This window comes from Cygnus olor, chromosome 1 (assembly GCF_009769625.2).
Source record: "Cygnus olor isolate bCygOlo1 chromosome 1, bCygOlo1.pri.v2, whole genome shotgun sequence".
Lineage (NCBI taxonomy): Eukaryota > Metazoa > Chordata > Aves > Anseriformes > Anatidae > Cygnus > Cygnus olor.
The window spans coordinates 18,017,203-18,038,195 of record NC_049169.1 but is presented as its reverse complement, the minus strand read 5'-3'; the positions used below and the strand labels follow the sequence as shown (position 1 = coordinate 18,038,195).

The 20,993-nt window shown below is 34.9% G+C and overlaps 1 protein-coding gene across 5 annotated transcripts in view; it reads right to left on the bottom strand.

The window, feature by feature from the left end:
• The window catches only part of TAFA5 (TAFA chemokine like family member 5), a 426,799-nt gene that overhangs the window by 323,478 nt on the left and 82,328 nt on the right, over window positions 1-20,993 (bottom strand). Inside the window, exon 1 of one of the 5 annotated variants that reach the window (XR_005817402.1) lies at window positions 2,800-2,989. The exons of the other annotated variants lie outside the window; for them this stretch is intronic. The gene's annotated coding sequence lies outside the window, so the exon portion shown is untranslated. Of the gene's footprint in view, window positions 1-2,799; window positions 2,990-20,993 lie in introns of those variants that run through there. 5 annotated transcript variants of the gene reach the window in all.

Here is a 20,993-nt window from a genome sequence, read left to right as displayed (position 1 = left end):
TTATATTTTAAAATCAACTGCATTTTTTAACAATTCCCTACTCAAACTAAAATAATATATTTGTTTACTACATATATATATACATTACAAAAAGGATTTGTATTATAACCACAATTATTAAACACATTACTTTAATTAATTTAGTTATGATCCATAGTATCCAGCATCACTTCCTGAGGGTCTAGACTCATACACACAACTGAAAGGCTGTTATGTTCAGTGAGTAAATTCCTCATGAGACCTGTGAAGTAAGCCATGCAGAATAAGTAGTGACTCAAGTCATGTAAGTCAAGTTATAGCAAACCTTTATAGAATAGCCAACAGTACAGTATAGTAGTGCTGTATGGAAAAGTTAAAAAGTTAAGAAGTTAAGGGGTTTTGGTGTTTCCCCTCACCTAAATGGAGACAGTAAAATAATAATAATAATAATAATAAATCCAAATACAGCAGGAACAATACTATACAAACTCATACTCACTGGCAACTTGGCCAATAAGCTGTATGACCTATTGCTTGAACTTTAACCAGAGAACTTTACTTTTTATTTAGCTGTTGACTTTTCCCCTCAAAACACGCATATCACAAACATTGATCAGGAGCTAGAGTCACAGAACAATGGACACTTTTAATTACTGATTCTTACTGTGGTCAGTAGGAAAGGGAGCTGCAGCAAAAATGGAGCATATCTAGAACAAACAAGGCACGTCCAGAGTTAGATAAAACATGTTCTGAACATTCAAGGAAGAGACAACGACTGTGTCTTCACTGTTTTAGCATGTTGGTGGATATTACTGAGAGAAGAGGCAATCTTTGGTTGCAAATAAACTAGTGGAGGGGAAACAAATATTTTTCAGACAAATGTGCAGATGCTTTAAAAATATTCAAAACCTCATATAGACATTTGAATATTGTTACATGCACAAAATGAACAATTATTACATTTTATGTATAAATCAAAATGGGTTTACCACTATGGCACTCTTGTTTTAAGCCTGAAAACTCTTGTGTTTTCAAAAAATTTACACCTGCATCAGACTGTGACATTAAAGGGAACCCAGAATATTATACATTAAGTTTCTTCTGGGTCTGTTTTCAGGAGTTCATTTCAAAATCTCGAATAAGGAAAGGCAAAATTAGAACACAAACTTGTTTTTTCATTCTGAAATATAAACCAATAATTTTGCAAGCCATTCATGTATAATATAGTCTACTAGCTCTGACAGTACAAAAAAAAAAGTATTAGCCAGTCTTTAGATATTATTAGATATGTCCAGATAACACTAAATAGTGTAAGACATATTTTGTTCAGTAGAATGAAAATGGATTACTGCAAGCTAATATGAGATTTATTACTGGACCCTGTGCTCTGAGGAATTAACACACTGGAGGCCCTATCAACGTACACCTGGGGTGGGATAATGGTAGGAAAAGCAGATTTATATAACCTTCTCCTCCATGTGTAACTTACTTACTACTTGTTTGCTTGCGCTTTTTTGTAGATTTTTTTTTCTACTTGCCAGACACATCAGACAGTCTATATCTTACTACAGTTAATGAAGTGACCACTGTATAGCAGGTTTTGACTTTTCTGTGTGTGTGAAAAGCATGTTTGTAAAGGGTAATATCCTTTTTGGTATCATTTTGATTTATGCTGTTCTAATAGGAACCCTTTTTCTGTATGCTTACATTGTTTTAAAATAGAGAGCTTTAATTACAACATGAAATGGAGCATCTAAGATTTTGGCATTTAAAAAAAAATAAAAAAAAAATTTACACCCTTACTATACCAGGCAGAATTATCTTTGTCAAGTTGCAACTTCAGCTACTGGCAGCACACAGCGTGAACTAACTTCAGTAAAAAAACTGCAGACACTGTAACTGCATCAGTCAGATTTCAGAAGGATAAAACATTACAAAGAGCATTAAACAAACATTGTAAGAGGTAGAACATGTACTTCTACAGCAGAATATGAATTCTCCCTGGACATTGCTTAACCTTAAATAGAGAAGGAGAGGAGTGGGCCATGGACCTGTCTTTGTGTCAGCTCCTGAGATATTTTAGCATCACATCTGTGCTGGACTGTCCTGATCTTCATACTTATCAGTGGGCTTTTGAAGAAGAGACAGAAAGCTTTCTCTGATTTCTTCACATCATGCACACTCAGTGGAAGGTCCACACCAACACCCCATGCCTATACAGCCTTCATTGTGCAAGGGTTCAAGTTCAGTTTTTAGTTGCCTGTGTCTGTATCTGAAGGGGCAGACGATTCATCACAACTAATTGCTCATGACTGAACAAGAGTCTGTAAGGTAACACATACAGAGTAGGGATGATCAGAGATTACAGCATGAATATAAGCTGAAGTCTTATATTAGTATATTGGTTAAGCTATGCCCACAGAAACAGATAGCTTTGACCTTAACGTCACAGCAAAAATTTGAGTAATTTACTTCACCAGTATGCTAATATTATATAACATTACATTAATATAATATTATACATTGAATGGCTACTATGGAAAAAGTAGACACATTATAAGTTGGTAATGATGACAACGTTTTTATGTATGAATTACTATATAGAGATAGATACTGTATTTCATTTTTGAAAATACTTGAGATATATATATATTTAATAGTGCTTATTTGGTTTTGTTTAACGCTTCAGAGGAAATGGGTATAGTCTACTCTGTCATTAATGCGTAAAATAATAGGTCAGTAATACATTTTATAAACTATATGCTCTTGATCCATGCCATAGTGCTTTCAGAATGTGTCAACACTCAGTTATTTCCTTACCCAGCTCAAAAGCATCTTGGAAGCACCCCGGGCAATGTCTCATATACAGCCATTGAGGGTTATCCGCTCCAAAATAGCTGTTATAATCTGAATGGAAGAATCATAAATGATTCAATTGAAATCACTTCTGAAAATGCAAAAGGAAATGAACACAGAATAAACTACAACATTAGGGGGTCTAACAGCCCACACACCTGAAGATTTAGAATTGAAGACTTTAGAGTTTCCCCTTATAATCATCCTGCTGTATGTAATGGCTACTTTCAGATGCTGAGAACAGTACTCATAAAACTGACCTTCACTGATTTTAGAGGAGCTTTTAGTAATCATTTCAAATATAAGTTAACGAAGCACTTACCCAACTGCATCTGACATGACAGAAACCAGGTGAGTCTCTCTCTTTCCCACCTCCCTCTCCCTCCCTTCTTTGAAAGAGGCTAAGTATTCATATCTTCCCTATAAATGAAATATAGTATAGTACATAGCATTTATCTAGCCTTCACAGTAAAACCCAGCCATATTAAATAAAAACTTAAACTATAATGCCACCAAATGTTGGATCCAACACCAGCTTGCTTTCTTGGTTTTTGTTTGTTTGTTTGTCTATGAAGAAACTATGCCAGGAAAAAAAAAAAAAAAAAAAAAAAAAGAACTTTTCTTCCTTTTATTTTCCTCCAGAAAACTAATGGAATTCCATAAAAACAGAACAAACCAAACTCCCCAACCACATGACAATTACTTGCAGAAAAGAAGGAACAGCTAAAGACAGTATAATAAACTAGAATAATTGTTATGGTTACAAGGGGTATTTTAGATGTATTTTAAATGCCAGCTACTTTGAGTATTCTCTTTGTCTACATGTAACGGATTTTTTTTTCTTCCACTAGGTAACACTAGTTTTTAAAATAAGCATGTTTTCTTCATAATTACTTTAGAAGAATACAGAAAAGATACAAGAAGTGAGTACTTTATGTCATAAACTGAAATATCAGGTAGTATGAGCAACATAACGTCTACTTGTATATTGAGCATTGCCTGAGGGTTTAAGGTCACCAAGGAGATGAGGAAGGGAGAAGTTATTCTGTTGATGAAAACGTGCAACTGGCATCAATCCTAAAGACATACCATAGGTATGAAGCTGTTTATCCATAAAGTTATCCTATCAAAGTGGACAGAATCAGCATATGAGCCAATAACCTCCTACTGTGAGAAATCACAACAATTTACTTTGCCATAAGGAAAAGGTTCTTCCCCTTTCCAGATTATATGCTCTGCTGCTTCGTATATAGAAAAACAGCCTCAAGAAGTTATCAGAGTTTTGTAAGGCAGTCATTAAAATCTAGTAATGCAACTGTAATAGTCTGAGTAGGTTTAAATGTTTTCTTTTCCTTTTTCAGATATACTGCTGAAGATGTATATCTTCTTTTTGACAGGCATAACACAGGATGAAAAAAAAATTTAACAAAAATTTAAATTTTCAACTGTTTCTGGTGGTCATCTTTTTAATTGGCTATCAGAACTGAGTTTTGTAAACTGTAATCTCTTGTTTTGTACACTGTTTTTTTCTATTTATATTAGTCATTATCATGCCAATTATTTTTGTGTGACGCACACAGTGTATCAAAGAGGATTAGTTTGACACAATATATAAAACTTTCTGCATTTTTTTAAGAAGATAACAGTAATCCTTTGAGTTATATTTTTTTTTTCACAATATTTTGGTAGAAATTTTATTGTCATTGCCATATGAAAATATATTCACAGAGGAAATTTTTAGTAACAAGGACTTAAATAATGCCTAATAAACAGCAGCACAAGTAAGTTGAAAATATATTTTATGTAAAACAACTATAATAATAAACAACAACTATAAACAAAATAATAATATCTCATTAATGATGTTTCCTCTTCTTAGCTTTACTGATACTTTTTATTCAACCCTGCATCAAGTTTTATTATAAAATCAGGAATTCTGATTAAGAATCCCCAAACATAGGTCCTGCATCTACTGACAGACTGAAAGGAGAGATGGCTGTACTGAGTCTTTAGCTAAGCCCAGAAAACAAGATACAACACATCAGATTGGGAGCAGACTGATGGCTGTGAATCCAAGTTAAGATTACGAGTTGCTACCTGTAGATCCGTTTGTAATAACTTTGTACAATGCTGGAATATTGTACCTTACTTCCTTCTTTCATTTGTAGTTCTTCTGTCCAGTGTAGTATATTTTACATATGTGTATAGGATACAAGGATAATATCAACCCCATTCAATTCCCAATCCTAATTGACAGAAAATAAATAAATAAATAAATAGTGTTGCTCTGTCCTTGTGCACTGCTAAGAATGTCTGACCGTAGTTTAAAAACAATACTCATCGTGAGAAGCCATCACCTTCAGAAGCATTTCCACTATCACTAATATGGGAACTTTGTTAAAAAGCAATCCTACTCAGTACATATTCAAACAACAAATAGTGCAGGGATGGACTTCACTGCAAACTGTAAATTAATAATAAGCAATCCCATGAGCCCCAGAATAAATGAGGTCAGTTTTCATATAAGTTTACATTTTGGAATTGACTGCAAGCTCTGATTTCTCACAACTATCCAGCTGAAGACCATGTCGATTCTCTAGATTTAACAAAGAAATAGAGAACACAATGTCTGTTCCCAGCATCGGGGCATTTATAGGGTCTCTGTCTTCCAATGATCATGGATTTTCAGAAACTTTTGCAATTGAAGTATATGATACTTTTGTCTCTCTGAGAAATTTGGTTAGACTCGGGGCTCAAAAGTAAAAAGTTTTACACAGATGCACAACATATACTTTGTTTCCTCAGCCTCAAAACTGTAGAGTTCCACTTTCCTCAAGGAATGCTCAGACTCATCCAGATCCCTTACTTCCATAATTTATCTGCCACTAGTTTCTATGAATGAAAACAAAACAAAACAAAACAAAACCCTTTATGAAGTCTTTGCAGCATCTACTCTCCTAGACTGGAAACCTCTCACCAACAAGTTCTCCATGAAGGTCTTGGGAATACTTAATTTTTATTTTATTTATTTATTTTTTTCTCCTTGGTGCTAATGCTCTGAGCCCCATATTCAGATTTTAATACCATACAGCACTCAGCCAGGCAAATTATCAAATCAAATTACAGTGGCTCACCAATTTACCTCCCATCAGCTCTAAAGCAATACCTTGTTAACCTGCTATAACTGTGTTGTGCATCTGAACTGAGCACGAGTGAGTGAAGGTTATTTCAGAAAGAAAGGACAGACTGAAAGAGTAGCTTATTTCCACACGGAAAAAAAAATAGGGTAGACATTTGAGCAAACTGTTTAACTTTAAAGGCAATTAGGCAATGAAATGACTTGCCTGAGGAGGTAGTTTAGACAATGTAATGAGAAGTGCTTAAAATAGAATAAACTATTTGTGAGACAGATACAGATGTAAATAATCCTCCATGTTTTGAACTAGATGAATCACGAGAGGTATCTTTTCTATTCAAATGTCTGAGTATAAAAATTCTATTCTCTTTCCTTGGGAACAGCTTTCAAACTTATGACTGTTCCCACCTGTTCTGAATACTAAAGTGAAACCACACTCCAAAATGCAGTTTAACCTCACTATATCATTATAAAGTAGATTTATTCATAGTAAGCATTGATGAAAAACTTCCAGCAAAAAAGTCCTTAGTCAGGAAGATGCACATTGTTGCAAAAATGGATTGTTTCTCTAAGTGCTTATATGGCCCCATCTCTATAATATCCAAGCGCCTTACAAACATTAATGAATGTATTCTCACAACACCCCTGGGAGATAGAGATAGTACTATTAGCTAATGCACAAAGAGTAGCTTGTCCAAAGTCACACAGAAAGTCTGTGGCACAGCCAAGACTCAAAACTGTGATTTCCTGCCCACTGCCGTAACCATGACTATATTCGCCCTCCATATACAGCATTTCAAAATATGTTACATATAACCTCAGATCTTTACACAATAAGCCTCTCTGTTCAGCTGTAGATTCAACTGCTGACTTAATAAATAAGAATAACTTTGTTTATCGGGAAGCTTCATTACAGCAATAAATTTGCAGGTTACTGAAACAATGACAGTTATATGGGCCATAACTGGTTCTAATACAGGAGAGCAGTAAAAGAGAATTCCCTGATCATCACATCCAGAACAGGAGGCATCATATCCAGAACAAGATTTTGATACAAAAATATTTTCCTTCAGATGATGTAAAGTGTTACATTATACAGAGGGGTTATAAAAAGAAAAAAGAAAAAAAAAAAAAAAAAAACACCAGGCTAGCTATATTCCTTACACAGTTCCTTTTGGATAAACTATTTCTGTAATAAGAGATATACACTATTTTCGGTTTTAATGAGGTCAGATCTAGAAGGACAACGGCAGTGTTTTTACCCCAGAATACCAAAGAACAGAATTTGGCTTATAAATTAAATATTAGAATCAAGCAAATATATGAATTAGTAGAAAGCACTCAATCTCAAGGTTTGTCATCATATTATAGGATTGTTTTTTAGTCATTTAGAGAGGTCAACATTTTAATGAATTTGGAGACCTGATCAAATGATAACATGATTCTTCTAAATCAGGAACACAGCACGTTGTCTTTCATTTTGGCAGGGGAGAAGAATAGTCATTGCACTTTTCCTCAAATGCTGAACATTTCAAAATGAGAAAATATTGTACAACTGCATAAATAATGGAAAAAGGTATGAAGGTATAGTGGATCACAAAGTGAATAATGATCCAAAAATACAATGTTGTTGCCACAAAGTGAAGTATAATTTTAAATTCATTGACAGAAACAAGTAATATCTCCTGAACTTCATTCCTGAAGTTCCATGACAGCACTTTTTCAGTTTGTGGCTTGATATTTTAAGAAAGATGTAGATAAATTAAATCTGTTTTTAATTAGAACTACCAATATAGCAGAGGGGTTTTACATCACATGCTAATTGAAAACAGCCTAGCTATCAGGACAGTTAAATGACGGCACAGATTATCATTGATAGGGAATCCATATATCAACATGCATGATTTTTTTTAAGAACAAGTTAAATAAATATCCATTGGGGTAATCCTAATTCTCATAAGAGGATAGACAGGACTCTGTCCTGAGACCAATTCCAGTCATAAATATATATTTAATTACTGTACAAATAGTAGAAACAGATATTCAGATCACCTGTTCTCAAAGAAGCCCATTCTGGAATCCCTTATTCCGTCCTTTCCCTCTCTCTTTCTGCTATTGGGATCTCTTGTCGGGATTACATTCCCAGTAGACAAAGAAATCATAGTCTGACCACAGCCAAATATATCAGACAGCACTGAACTCATTCAAAAATCACGCTGACAGAAGTGCTTACCTTTGGCAGCAATAGCCCAGTGTTGCCCCAGGAAGGGGGCTATAGGCTGGGTTTCTAGGATACCTTCTGGTTTACTACACAGTCACTGATCTTGAGAACAGCAAGCAGGTATCATACCTTCATTAAAGGACCAGAAAACTGCAACAACTGGATAACTTTGACTAAATTTTGTTACTACTGAGTAACAGGAGGAAAAAAAAAAAAAAAAGAAAAAAAAAGATGAACTATACATTAGCAAAATTATTAGATTAGAAAAACAGACATTCTTGTTATTAGAAAGCTTAGGTGCCCATTTAGGTTGCACGAGTTGCTTTTAATTTTCTCTGATTCTCCCAACACTAGAATAAGGATTTTTTGCCTGTTCCTGTAAACTGCCTGTTTATGTTTGCAACTGAAAAAAAAAAAAAAAAGTACTATGATTCAATACGATGGTTCTGTTTCATAAAAACAAAATAAAGGACAGATGAAAAATAACAAAATGGTGTCCTGCATGACCATCACTTTATCTCCTTGTACTGGGTCTGGCTGGGATGGAGTTAACTTTCCCTGCAGCAGCCCATACAGAGCTGTGCTCTGCACTTGTAGCTAGAACAGCACTGGTATCACACCAGTGTTGTGTCTACTGCTGAGCAATATTGGCACAGCGTCAGGACTTCCTCTACGCCCCCCCCCCCGCCGAGCCAGCAGGCTGGGGGTGGGCAAGAATTGAGGAAGGAACATCACCAGGGCGGCTGACCTAAACCAACCAAAGGGATATTCCATACCATATGATATCACACTCAGCAATAAAAGGTGGAAAAAAAAAAGTAGAGGGGTGGGGTGGGCTCTCGTTGTGAAAACATCTGTCCGTCTAAACAACTGCTACATGCCTTGAGGCCCTGCTTCAAGAACATGGTCAAGCATCACTCGTTGGTAGGAAGTAGAGAATAATTTCTTCCCTCTGCACTTCCACACGACCTTTGCTTGTTTTGTTTTGTTTTTCCCTTTTCCCCTTTCCCTTTTCCTTTTAGTTAAATTATTTAATTAATAATAATTTCCCTTAATAATTATTTTTCCTTTAATTATATTATCTTTATCCCAAATCATGAGTTGTTTCTTTGCTTTTCTTCTTCCCCTCCTCTTCTGAGAGCGTGAGCAGGTGAGAGCGGTTGCGATGGGGTTCATCTGCCTAGCAAGGTAAAACCACCACACTCCTTTCACTTGTTTTGAGGCTGTTGAAACAAAGAATAGCTAGATAACTGGAACTGCATCCAACTAGAGGAGTAATAGGATTAAGTAATTCCTAGTTCCAGGAGGCAGTGTTTAGAGAGCAGAACAGGACCGGAGGAACTGTTCCTAAAGAAGGAGTAAAAGAAGACTTAGGCCTGGAGCATCCTCTTGAAGATATAACTTCCCCAGGACAGCTTTGTGAAAATGAGATCAGGTCATATTTTCCAGTTAGAACAGGTTTCTGTATTCCCCAGACTACTTTGTCCCCAGAGATATACACATTGGGGAAAAACATTCAGTCATTTGAAAGTACACGAATCATAGAATCACAGAATTGTAGGGGTTGGAACGGACCTCAAGAGATCATCAAAAGCCATAAGGATATCAACAAGTATTTTCACAATGTAGTTAGTGTTCTGAGTATGGTCCCTTTTACAAGCAATTCATATTCACTGGAATACAGTTTATTTGAATGGTTATATTTATGTGCAGTTCAGGAGTTACTGTATAAAGGATTCATCAAAGAAAATGCACTGTTTGGCAAGTCCAGAAGAACACGCGTGAAGCAAAGACCTCACTCAAGGAGAAAATGAACCTTTGCCTAGAACATGGAGGAGCCTGCAGGATGCTTTTCAGAAAAGCTGGAAAGAAAGACTAATGAAGCTAAAAGCAGGTACCAGAGAGCCCTCTTACAAGATGTTAGTAGGGCACTCTGCTGAGAAGTTAGTGGAGTGCCAGACAAACACTAATGAAGAAAGCCACAGGAATCCCATACTAGTAACTGAAAGTTAAGTTGCTAAAATATGAACATAGGGAAGGAACTAAGCAAGCTGTAGGAGTCTCAACTAGGTGTGATGGTATAGAAAATAGCCTTTCCTGTTCCTCACAGGAAAATCATATAAAGGGAAGGAGTCTTAGAATTGTATCAGTTAAAATGGATGGTTCCACTTAAAATGGACAACCACTATCCACATAACCGGCAAAGTGAATGATGAAGGAATACTCAGTAAACAAAAACATCATAAAATGTTACTTAACATATGGTCATGAGCAGCACTGTGCTTATTTTACCAGGCACTAAAAGATTGCCTGTAACAACTAGGTTAACATCTTAGAGAATGGCACAACCAAAGCAAATTTATTTGCTTGTGATTTGTCTGCATTAATCATCTTGAGTTTGGCAAAGGAATTCTAAAAGACCATCTTCTAAAAGGAGTGTCAGCAGTTTGTGTGTGCTTGACTATGGAAGAGTATACAGTCTTTCTCACTTCAGCAGAAAACAACAAAAACAATAGCCCATTGAAAGAGAAAAATCTGGGGAATTACTGGTAGTTATCACATAGAAACTCAAAGTGAAAACATGAGACTGCCCCAGGTAGCTTCGTTTCACCAGGAAACAATTTCACAGAATCATAGAATCACAGAACATTTGAGGTTAAAAGGAATCTCTGGAGAACATCTAGTCCAAAGTCCCTGCTCAGAGCAGTATGCTCTAAAAAGCAGCAAAGCATAAGACATGGAATTATTTCATTTAGGAGGTTATAATTATGCCATGTGAAAAACAACATACTATTAAAAATATTTCAATACTTAATCCTTAATAAATAGTAGTATCAGCAGAACAGTAACTATCATTCCAGAATTTCAAATATACAAGGCCTAATTTTGTTCTCAGATCTGTTTTTGTACTAACTCCTGTTGAAGCTCAAGTGAGGGTCCGCCTATGTAGGGGACCAGGTCACAGAAGGTGTGATAGATACTTCATTTAAATATATTCATGACAAATTGAGCTGACACTGAACATGCTGTGAGCCATTTAAAGCCACAGAGAATTAGTAGGATAATTAGATGAGAATTCTTTCTGAACCTGCCAATCAAAAAAAATCATTTCTGGTCATTATTTGGATAATTTTCTATCATAACAATAAGGATATCCACATATTTTTGGGTGTGAAACTACTGAATATAGCTTTTATTATCTAGAGTATTTCACTTTTACCTTTAAAGTAAAGTTTGTTTGTTTGAGGGGTTTGTTTGTCTTCAGCAAAAAGATCATGAAAAGTGAAAAGATCAATAAGATTTTCAAAGTTTGCTCAATATATCAGAGATGAAATTCCTAATGACTGAGTAACTGGGTTAAGGAGAATTAGAGCAAAGTGTTAATTGCCTCATTATAATTCTGCTGGTTTGCTTTTGTTTGATTAAAGCTTAATAGTTTGAACTTTTCATCACTATTGAGTAACATAACAGACTAAAATCATATTGCATGACATCCTAAAGCAAGGGATTTGCAGAGAAGGTGAGGGAAAGATTAACACATCATGTCATAAAGTAATGCAACAAAACCCAATATTTTACCTTTTTTTTTTTTTTTTTTTTCCTCCTAAGCATTAAAGCAGGAACATTTAAAGGAAGAGCTTAATCACAGTCCTTCTGAAGTACAAGTCTGTATGACCTCGGAGACTGTAGTGTATTCCGTAATGAAGAAGAGCACTAAGAACTACATTTTTTTCTTTATAATCAATAATATTCACTACAAATGTACTTTTAAAAACTTCTAACAGATCGTTTCTATATGATTGTTGTATTCTCATAATTTCTATACCTCTTGTGCATACGCCATCATTGAAGCAAAGCCCCTTCGTGCTGCCATGAGCTGTCCTTTCAGCACCACAACATGCCAAATTGCTATCAGCTCCTCTGCTACAACTCCTTCAATTAGCTCCTGCAGTTGCCTTGTGCAACAGGAAGAGTTCTGAACTAATTTTCAGACTCTGAAGCTTAGTTATTCAAAGACACAAGTTAAACTATTACAACTGAGATCTGATATACATACAAGTAAAAGTAGTAGTTTACAATGGATTAGAAACACTGATGTGTTTCTTAGAAACACTGATATGTCCCATAAATATAGAAAGCTAAATTTAATATAAAGAAAGCTAATAATATAGAAAGCTATATTTATAGGACAGAACAAATAAAAATTCCTATAGAACTATGTAGTTGTTAAATCTCTATCAGTATTTGAAAATCTTGTCACAGTTACAAAATAATAAATCCTGTAAACTAAATAACTGAAACAGAAAAGTGTACTTAGAATCTGTTTGTGCATGCATAAGAGTTCCTTTAAACAGCCAACTAATTGTACCACATCCCATAAATTATAAAAATTCATTGTTGATATAGGTGATAAGTGTAGATGGTGTTTTTATTACAAAAACTTCAAGTGTCTATTTGGCAGAAAATTCCTTCTCTGTAAACGCAAGTAAGATCATCTTTAATGTGCGAAAGGACCTTTGTCCTTAGTGACTGTATAAGGGAATAGAAAAAGATGAAGAAAAGATTCTTAGAGAGTAAAGCTATATTAGAATCTATTACTTTAGTTATTTTTTCCCCCTCAGCTTTGCATACCTGACTAGAAAAGACAAAAAAAACGCAAGTTTAAAACCTCTACTAACTATGCATTAAGACACTGTCTTGGCCATAGGAATAATTCCAAAGTTATTTACTTCTGCTGAATGTTTATACTGATAAACACTCTTGCAAATTTCAGATATAATTGAAATATAATAGTTAGAAAGACATTATATTTGCTCCCCATTGATACACTGAAATGATTGTTCATGATGGAAAGTTCAGAACTCCACCTTGTGGTGATAATTTTAACTATATGTTGAAAACAATTGCGGAGAAGAGGAAGAACACTGAGATGCCATCACAGAGAGCAAGAGAAATTCAGGTCTGAACTACGGTAAATAAATTGTGTGGAAGCTCACATGTCAAAGCTTGCAAATTTGCTTAAGATATGTGAGACAAAGCAAACCTATGGAATATTTTATTTATTTTGGAGACAAATTAGCTGAACAAGTAATGCATAATACTCAATGCAAAGATAGATAGGCTTCTATCACTGTTCTAGTTTTTCCGTCAAGCCAAATGACTAAAAGTTAGCACATACCTACATTTACAGTGACCACACATTTACAGAGGCATAGTTTTCTTCACCAAATGCTAAGCAACATACATTCTGCTGGACCTGAATTTTTAAGGAAATCCAGACTGACTGTGTCCATCAAAAACTGCAATGAATAGAAGACCATCAACAACATAAATTCCATCATTCAATATTCATCTATGAAAAGCAAATATTCTGCTATTAATATATCCACCTCCTCATGTTACTAAAACAAGAAGAGACGGAAGGACATAAGCATCTAGCTCTTTGGATCATCTATCATGAACCTGCAAATCATTTGTTTTTGCCAGAAATGTTCTCCAACTTAAAATAAAATGATTATAGAAACAGAATGATGAACAGAAGCTGAAAAATGCATATGAATATACATTTAAAAAAAAAAAAAGTCTCAGATACTGCCATTTTCTTCCTATTGTTATGAGAAAAAAAAAAAGGGGGATGTTTTCATTTATAATGTGGTGTTTTAATTTTTCATTAGTCTATAGAATAGAAGGCTTAAGGGTAATAACTTGGCTGGGCTAGTTTATATGCCAAATTCCTACAATTCTATAAATCATAGAATCAGAATGTCAACCCATGGAAGGGACTTTAAATATCACCAAGTTCCACCCCCACCTTCACCCCCTGCCACAGGCAGGGACATGTTCCACTAGGTCAGCTGTGATCTGTTTGTCTGCTTATTTAAAGGCAAGCAGAAAAGATTTTGGGGATCCCAGATTCCTTTCACTCAACTGCAGAGTTGTAATTGAGCATCTTATGCTCCACTGCTGATGTGCCTTTGTAGAAAAAAATAAATTGAATTAGCTCAGCTGCTAAAAAAAAAGCAAAACACTACAGATTTGTCTACTAATACTGTGGTTGGTTTTGCTTGTTTGTTTGTTTACAGTATTAATTTAATTAATCGATTTACAGGGAAAAATCACTATCGTACCACAGAAAGTCTGTTCCTGAAGAACAGGCTACTGTTTGAACCTCTTCAATCATAGAAATGCTAGAGGTAAAAACAATGAATCTAGCCTTCCAAGGATATCCAGCTTTTATGTGTAAGTTGCAAAACCCTATTTATGGTCAGACATGCCTCCATTACTGGAAGTGTCAGTGTGTTGCAAGAGATATTAATAGCTTTACATATCATCACATACAAATTAAAGGAAAAGACATCATGAACCGTTCCTTTGTGTGCATGTCGTAGCCCTCATACACCACCAGGCATCTCCTGCAGAAGGAGGATATAGATAGGAAAGTAAAGACTGCTAATCTTCTTACAGAAGGCTTTACAAATAGAATCTTTAAAAAAGTCTGCCTGTGTTTACTATACATCAATTCATTGTTCCCTAACACCTCACACTAAAAATGATGTTTGCTGTCCACCCCTGGAGTAGCTATAATTTCAGAAGACCATTGTGTAAAGCTTAAAAAGGGCCAACCCTTTTCCACAAATAAATTAGCTCACACCTGTTCCTGAAATATATCCTCATGGAACACCATATGAATAGACTCATTGAAATGAACCCATTACTATAAATAAAGGTACACAAAACAAACATACAACCCACTGGAACATATCTACCCTGACATGAAACTAGTACCAAAAGCAACAAATAGTTTACAAGGGTTGCATATAATTATAACAGTCAAGTCATGACAGAAAAGAAGTTATATCCACTAAAGAGAGTCGAATCTATAGGGCAGTCATACAGGATATTAAGTTTTTATTAGGTTTTAGCATGGCTGCCTCTTAATGAAATGTTGCTACCATTATTCTGTGCTACACAGGCAAAGCAACACAATGAAGGCCTGCCAAATGAATCCATGCAATTGCAGAACTCTACAAGACAATAAAGGTTTTATTGGAATGAATTAAATACTTATCTTCCTTTGATTCCCATAATGATGAATGCACCCTACCTTGAAGCAGCTCATTTAAAATTGAGCTCAGCATATGAACTACTGAAACAAAATAAACATTAGGCAAAATAGGCAGGCACAAAACTATGTCATACGAACGCTTAACCAAATCCCAAACATGTAAATTTGGACGTTTATATACATCTGCTACCAGGGTCATCTAAAGGTTTCCTAGATGGCCTTTCCTCTCAGTCTCAGCTTTTCCTCAGCAAAAAGCCTCCCTCTTTCTCTTACCCTCAGATATGAGAAACTCTCGTACTCCTAACCTTGTCCACAGCTTGACAACAGCAAAGAAGGCAGAAGTTCCTTTGGGGATGTCCACATTTCTGTATCTTATTTTCTGAATTTCCAAACACAAAATTCACAAGATGCCCATCTATTTTTTCTACATTTTATGAAGCATTCTCTCTGGTGGTAGAGAATAGCAAGTAGAGCCCTATACTGGGTTATTACCTTTTTGACTGTGATGGCTTTACATAGCTTGTAAATGCATTGTTTTTGTTTCAGCACTTCAAATGCCCATTCTTAAGGATGGTTTATGTATGCACCATGTCTGTGACAGTACTTACTTTTTATTACAATTTTTACGATACAATGAGTTCTAGAGAGGGATCTACTGGCAATAATTTAGAAACAATTTTTAAGTGAGAAATTCTTTTCTCAAGAAACTTAGCCCACATGCCTTTATCACTGCCAAATTCCTACACAATACAATAATCATAGTTCATATAAGTGGTTGCTTTTGTTGGTGTAATTGGGTACAGACTGTCTGTAATTACAGATTTTCTTCAACCCAGCAGGATTTTTTGTAGTTTCTGAGAGATTCCACACAACTGTGGGGAGATTGGCTGAGCCGTGTCTAAGCATCTTCTGCTGCACTGACCTCAGGTATTGCACCTGCTCTGGTACTGTCACTTGCTAAGTGTGAGCTGCTACCCTTTTTCTTCCTGCAGTGCACCATTAGCCAGTGTTACTGACAATCCCCTGCATTAGGGAAAGAAAAAAAAAAAAGAAAAAAAAAAAAAGGCAGTTAAAGAAAAGATACTTTGCATTAGAAATTCCACTGAAAGTTGAAAAAAAATCCTTTAAAATAAAACAAAAATGAAATCATGTATGCATATAATTTCTTGAACAAAAGAAACAAATTCTAAAAAGCAGATATATAAGGAAAGGATTTAATAAAGTTTGCGCAATAAATTCCGATCACTGCTCCTGGTAAAAGACATTCTGCTTTTACTTTTAGAGCTTTAGTGAAAATACATGGCTTTCTCAATAATCTTTGGTTGCATTGTCCACTAAAGTTCTTCAGTATTATATTTGTTTAAATCCATACATTCTGCTATAAACTACACTGAACCACAACGAAAGCCCACAGCTTAGGACAGCTATCTATGGGAACACACAGGCTTTTTGAACATGGTTATTTGCTGTGCTCAAGTAGTCAGGATAACTGTTGACATTGACGAGATTTTAAGTCTACACTTTCAGTTTAATATTTGTAAGCATAAACATGCAAAAATTGTTAGAATGTATATGGCACTTAATATATTGTGTTTGTTTTCCAAAGAGGGTTTCTTAGCAATCAAATATTTCTGAGATATATGGCTACAGTCATAGCTATCTTTACTTTCTCTGAATATAGAGGCAATAAAGCACAGCAACACATTAGGCTACTAAACCCAAAGTAGCTTCATTCGAAACCTGGAAACTTAGATGCTTTTCCCTTTAAAAGACGGCATCTCATCAGACCAACTTCTCACTTGGGTATGATCTCATTTCCAAGAAGCAGTAAGCATTCCTGCTTATGGATAGCATTTTTGAAATGGCTGATATTGTAGAATAGCTTTATTTATATTTAAAAGAGGAATCACAAACAACAACACACACCTTAGCCATGACTGCATGCTTTGAAGTATTTCAAAATGATATACCTATTATATATGAAAATATACACAAAAAAAGTTTTCTTTACAGAAATTTCATTTTTAAAGCCCAACCAAATTAAACACCAACTGAATTCCAATATAAGAATCAGATAGTTTACTTGTTAATTTAATAGTTCCATGGTGAAATAAATTAAGAAAATATTCATTTGTTTTAAGCATATTTTGATTGCAAATAACATAATTTATGACCAAAACTATTACCATTCATTTCACTAAAAATCTGTTTAAATCTTATTATCTCTGGTTTCAGATATATGTTCATTTAATATTTTTTTTAAAAGAAAAGCAAAAATGTTTCAACTAAATTTCAGTTTCCCGGAAAATTTAATTTTTCATTTTCTTACTGGTTTGGTTAAACTACCATAATTTATGTGAGAAAAATGTGACAATACTTGTAGAATGCTTTTTGGCAGATAATTACAAAGCTTAGCACCTCAAAGCCGCATGCAATGCATAGAAAAACATATTACTTCCAGGAAAGGAGGAGGAGGTACTAGAAAAGCATTTGAAAATGTCATGGGGAAAGTGTAGTACTGATTGCTGCATTTATAGTAATTACTAAGGAAATGAAAAATAAAAATCAGCAATATTTAAAATATCCAAGGTGAAAGGATAAATCTACTTCTGAAAAGCTATTTTCTGGCTTCAGACAAATTTTTATCATCTTTTAAATTCTCACTATCCTATTATTTCTAACTTCAAGTTATCTGAGATTTGCTCATAGGAGTTTCTTAAGTTCCCAGCTCTGCAGTAAAAATAATTAGGCATAAAACCCCCATATACTCTGAAGGGTAGTTGTCATCAGTCAATTGTGCAGGCACAATATAAGCACAACAACTGTTTCCAATTTGGTGCATGGCTCAAAGCAGATGCAAACATTCTGTTCGTGGTTGTTGGCAGAGGCAGGGCAATAGACAGTACCTAACATCTACTGCTGTTAGCAATGTGCCAAAACAGAGTTCTGCACAAGAAAATATTACAATTCTCTCTGGAAATACAGAATGCAAGGGAAATGATGCTAGCAGAAAACATCACTTACTCATAAAATATACGTACTCATAAAAAATCTTCTGATTGTTGAGCTTGTATTTATGAAAGGGTCATAAGCAATGTTTTATTCACATTTCAGTTCTAAAAAAAAATAAAACAAATTCAATTTTCCACACTGCTTTCATAGCGGTGATACTGTGTTGTTGTCCAATAGCAACTATCTAAAACACCCACTACAAAATTTCTAGCACAGCATTAAAGCGTAACATGGGAAAATGTGGAATTTCGTATATTAGTGAACTAACAACAAAGTATATTTCAGAAATAATAGAACATACCTATACTTCCTTCTATAGGCATATCTATGCCTTCTCCATGCTCCTATTATTTAGAAAAGCACCTTAATGTAATAATAATAATAATTAATATAATAATAATAATAATTTTGAAAGACAATACAAATTCACCTTTTCAGATAACAAACTACAGGAATCTTCAATTTCTCCCAAAATACCCAAAATGGCGCACAGGTCTTAACCACTCAGCTGAATTACAGGAAGACAATTGAAGTTTCATATCCTCAAATGGAAAGTGGCAAGCTCACTGAAGCAATACTAAAGATAGAAGCTTACTGAGCCCTGAACTATAGAGTTCAGTATATAAGGTCTTCTCAAGACAGCTGTACAAATACGGTGATGTGAGAATAGAAGTGTACCCCCCCTCTTAGGTCAGTGCCAGAATATCTCTAGCATAGGTTAGAACACTGCAAATACAATACTCTGTTAATTGAAACCTTGCTGATATGCATTTCTTGCCATTAGCCTACAAACTCAAACAGTGGCTGCTGGTTTATTTTTAGGGCAGAGTAGTCAGTAGTCACTAGCAGTAATGAGACATACAATACCATTTATCATGTAAACAGCAACTGGGTAAATGACAGTTTTTAAAAGCAACTTCTGCTTACGTCATTAATTCTCCTACACCATCAATGTATAGACAACCAGGGAAGAAAAAAAAAAAAAAAAAGAATAAAAGAAAAATTAATGATCAATTATTAGCCTTGATACCTTTGCCTACTATTTTGGGGCAGGTGTTTTAACTTGTAGAAATTAGCAAACATATTCAGATAACCACCAAAACAGGGATGATTGTAATATCATGCAAGACAATATTTCTGAGTGCTAAGAATTTTCAGCCTAGAAAAGGGAAGTTTTGGGGGCATAAAAAAGGTTGAAAAAATCATGGTGTCACAGGGGAGGTAGATAGGGACCAGCTGTTCCTTGTCTCGTCTGGTACAAGAATTTGGGACTATCAGATGAAGCTAACAGCAGCCATGCTCCAGGGAAACAGAAGTACTTGGTGTTTAACAGAAGTAGACCTGTGGAACACCTTGTGATGTTATGGGTGGATTCAAGAGGAAACAGGGTAATTACACAGAAGAAAGTTTCATTGAGAGTTGCTAATCTGACAAAATCACACCAGGCTCAGGAAAACTCCTAATCTGGAGAAAAAAAAAAAAGAAAAAAAAAAAAGGGATAAGTTTTACTGGGAATACTATATATTCTTGTCCTGTTTTTACTCCTCCTAATCACTGACCTATGAAGCACCTGGTATTGAAGGAATACAGTTGAGCTAAACCTATATAGTCATTCTTGGGTTCTTACATTCTTGCTTAAAAAATATCTTTTTTTCTTTTCAATAACTAAGGAAAAGAAATAAAACAGAACAACATTTTTCTCAATACTTTGTACTTGCATTTCAATGGCGTCTATTCAACGTACTCTATTTAAAGTATTCCTGCTTATGTCATCCATGTATTCTTTAGAAAAGTTATGTTTTTATAGCGGAATTGTTATTACATTGGCTATATTATCATTGATGGAAACCACAAAATGATTCAGGCCTTTGCAGTGTCTGCTCTGAGCGTGTTAGAATTGGTTTAAGACAGACATGACATTTTGTGAGTGCATTTTCACTTTTATCAGTAATATGATCAGTAATATGATCAGTGTCATAATGGTTCAGGTCGCAAGCCACTGACGCACTTCCACACTCTTCTTTTCACTATATATTTTCAGTAAAATCTCTGATGTCCCTACAGGGAAAGGCTGATTGCCATCAAGGTACAACAGCATGGGAGCCAATGGTGATTAGAGTTCTACACTCCTATCTTCTTGTGCCTTTCGCAGTAAGCATCTTTCTTACTTTCAAGTAAGTAAAAAGAATTATTGGCATTAAAAATTCAAACCAATTTTTTTACTGCCACTTTCACTCACCTTTGAGAAATTGAAAAAATAGAAATCTTACAGTAGTCCAAGATCAGATGTTGGCTTAAGGTATACATCATACATTGTTTTTGGCTGATTCTTGTCATTATGAATGCAATGAAAGTTCCAGGGTGGTGCACAAAGGGTGTAAATCAGTTCTCCAGTACACAGATAAATCATTTTCTGTAATTTGAGGCATGCAATTTTGTATTATTGGAAATAGCTAACAGTGCTGGTATCTAGTCCCTGATTTAACTCTTGACTGGTTTTGATTTGTATTCACAACTCTCTTCTATAGAAGATAGCTTTTAAAATGTGTTTTTTGGTTGCTGTTTTTTGTTTGTTTGTTTTGTTGGTGGTGTTTTGTTTTGTTTTTTGTTGGTAGTTTTTTGTTTGTTTTGTTTTTGAATTTGGACTGTCAGATTATCTGCTTTCCAAGTTTTTAGCTATAGTTAGCACAAAATACAGCTATTATATACATACTACTACATAC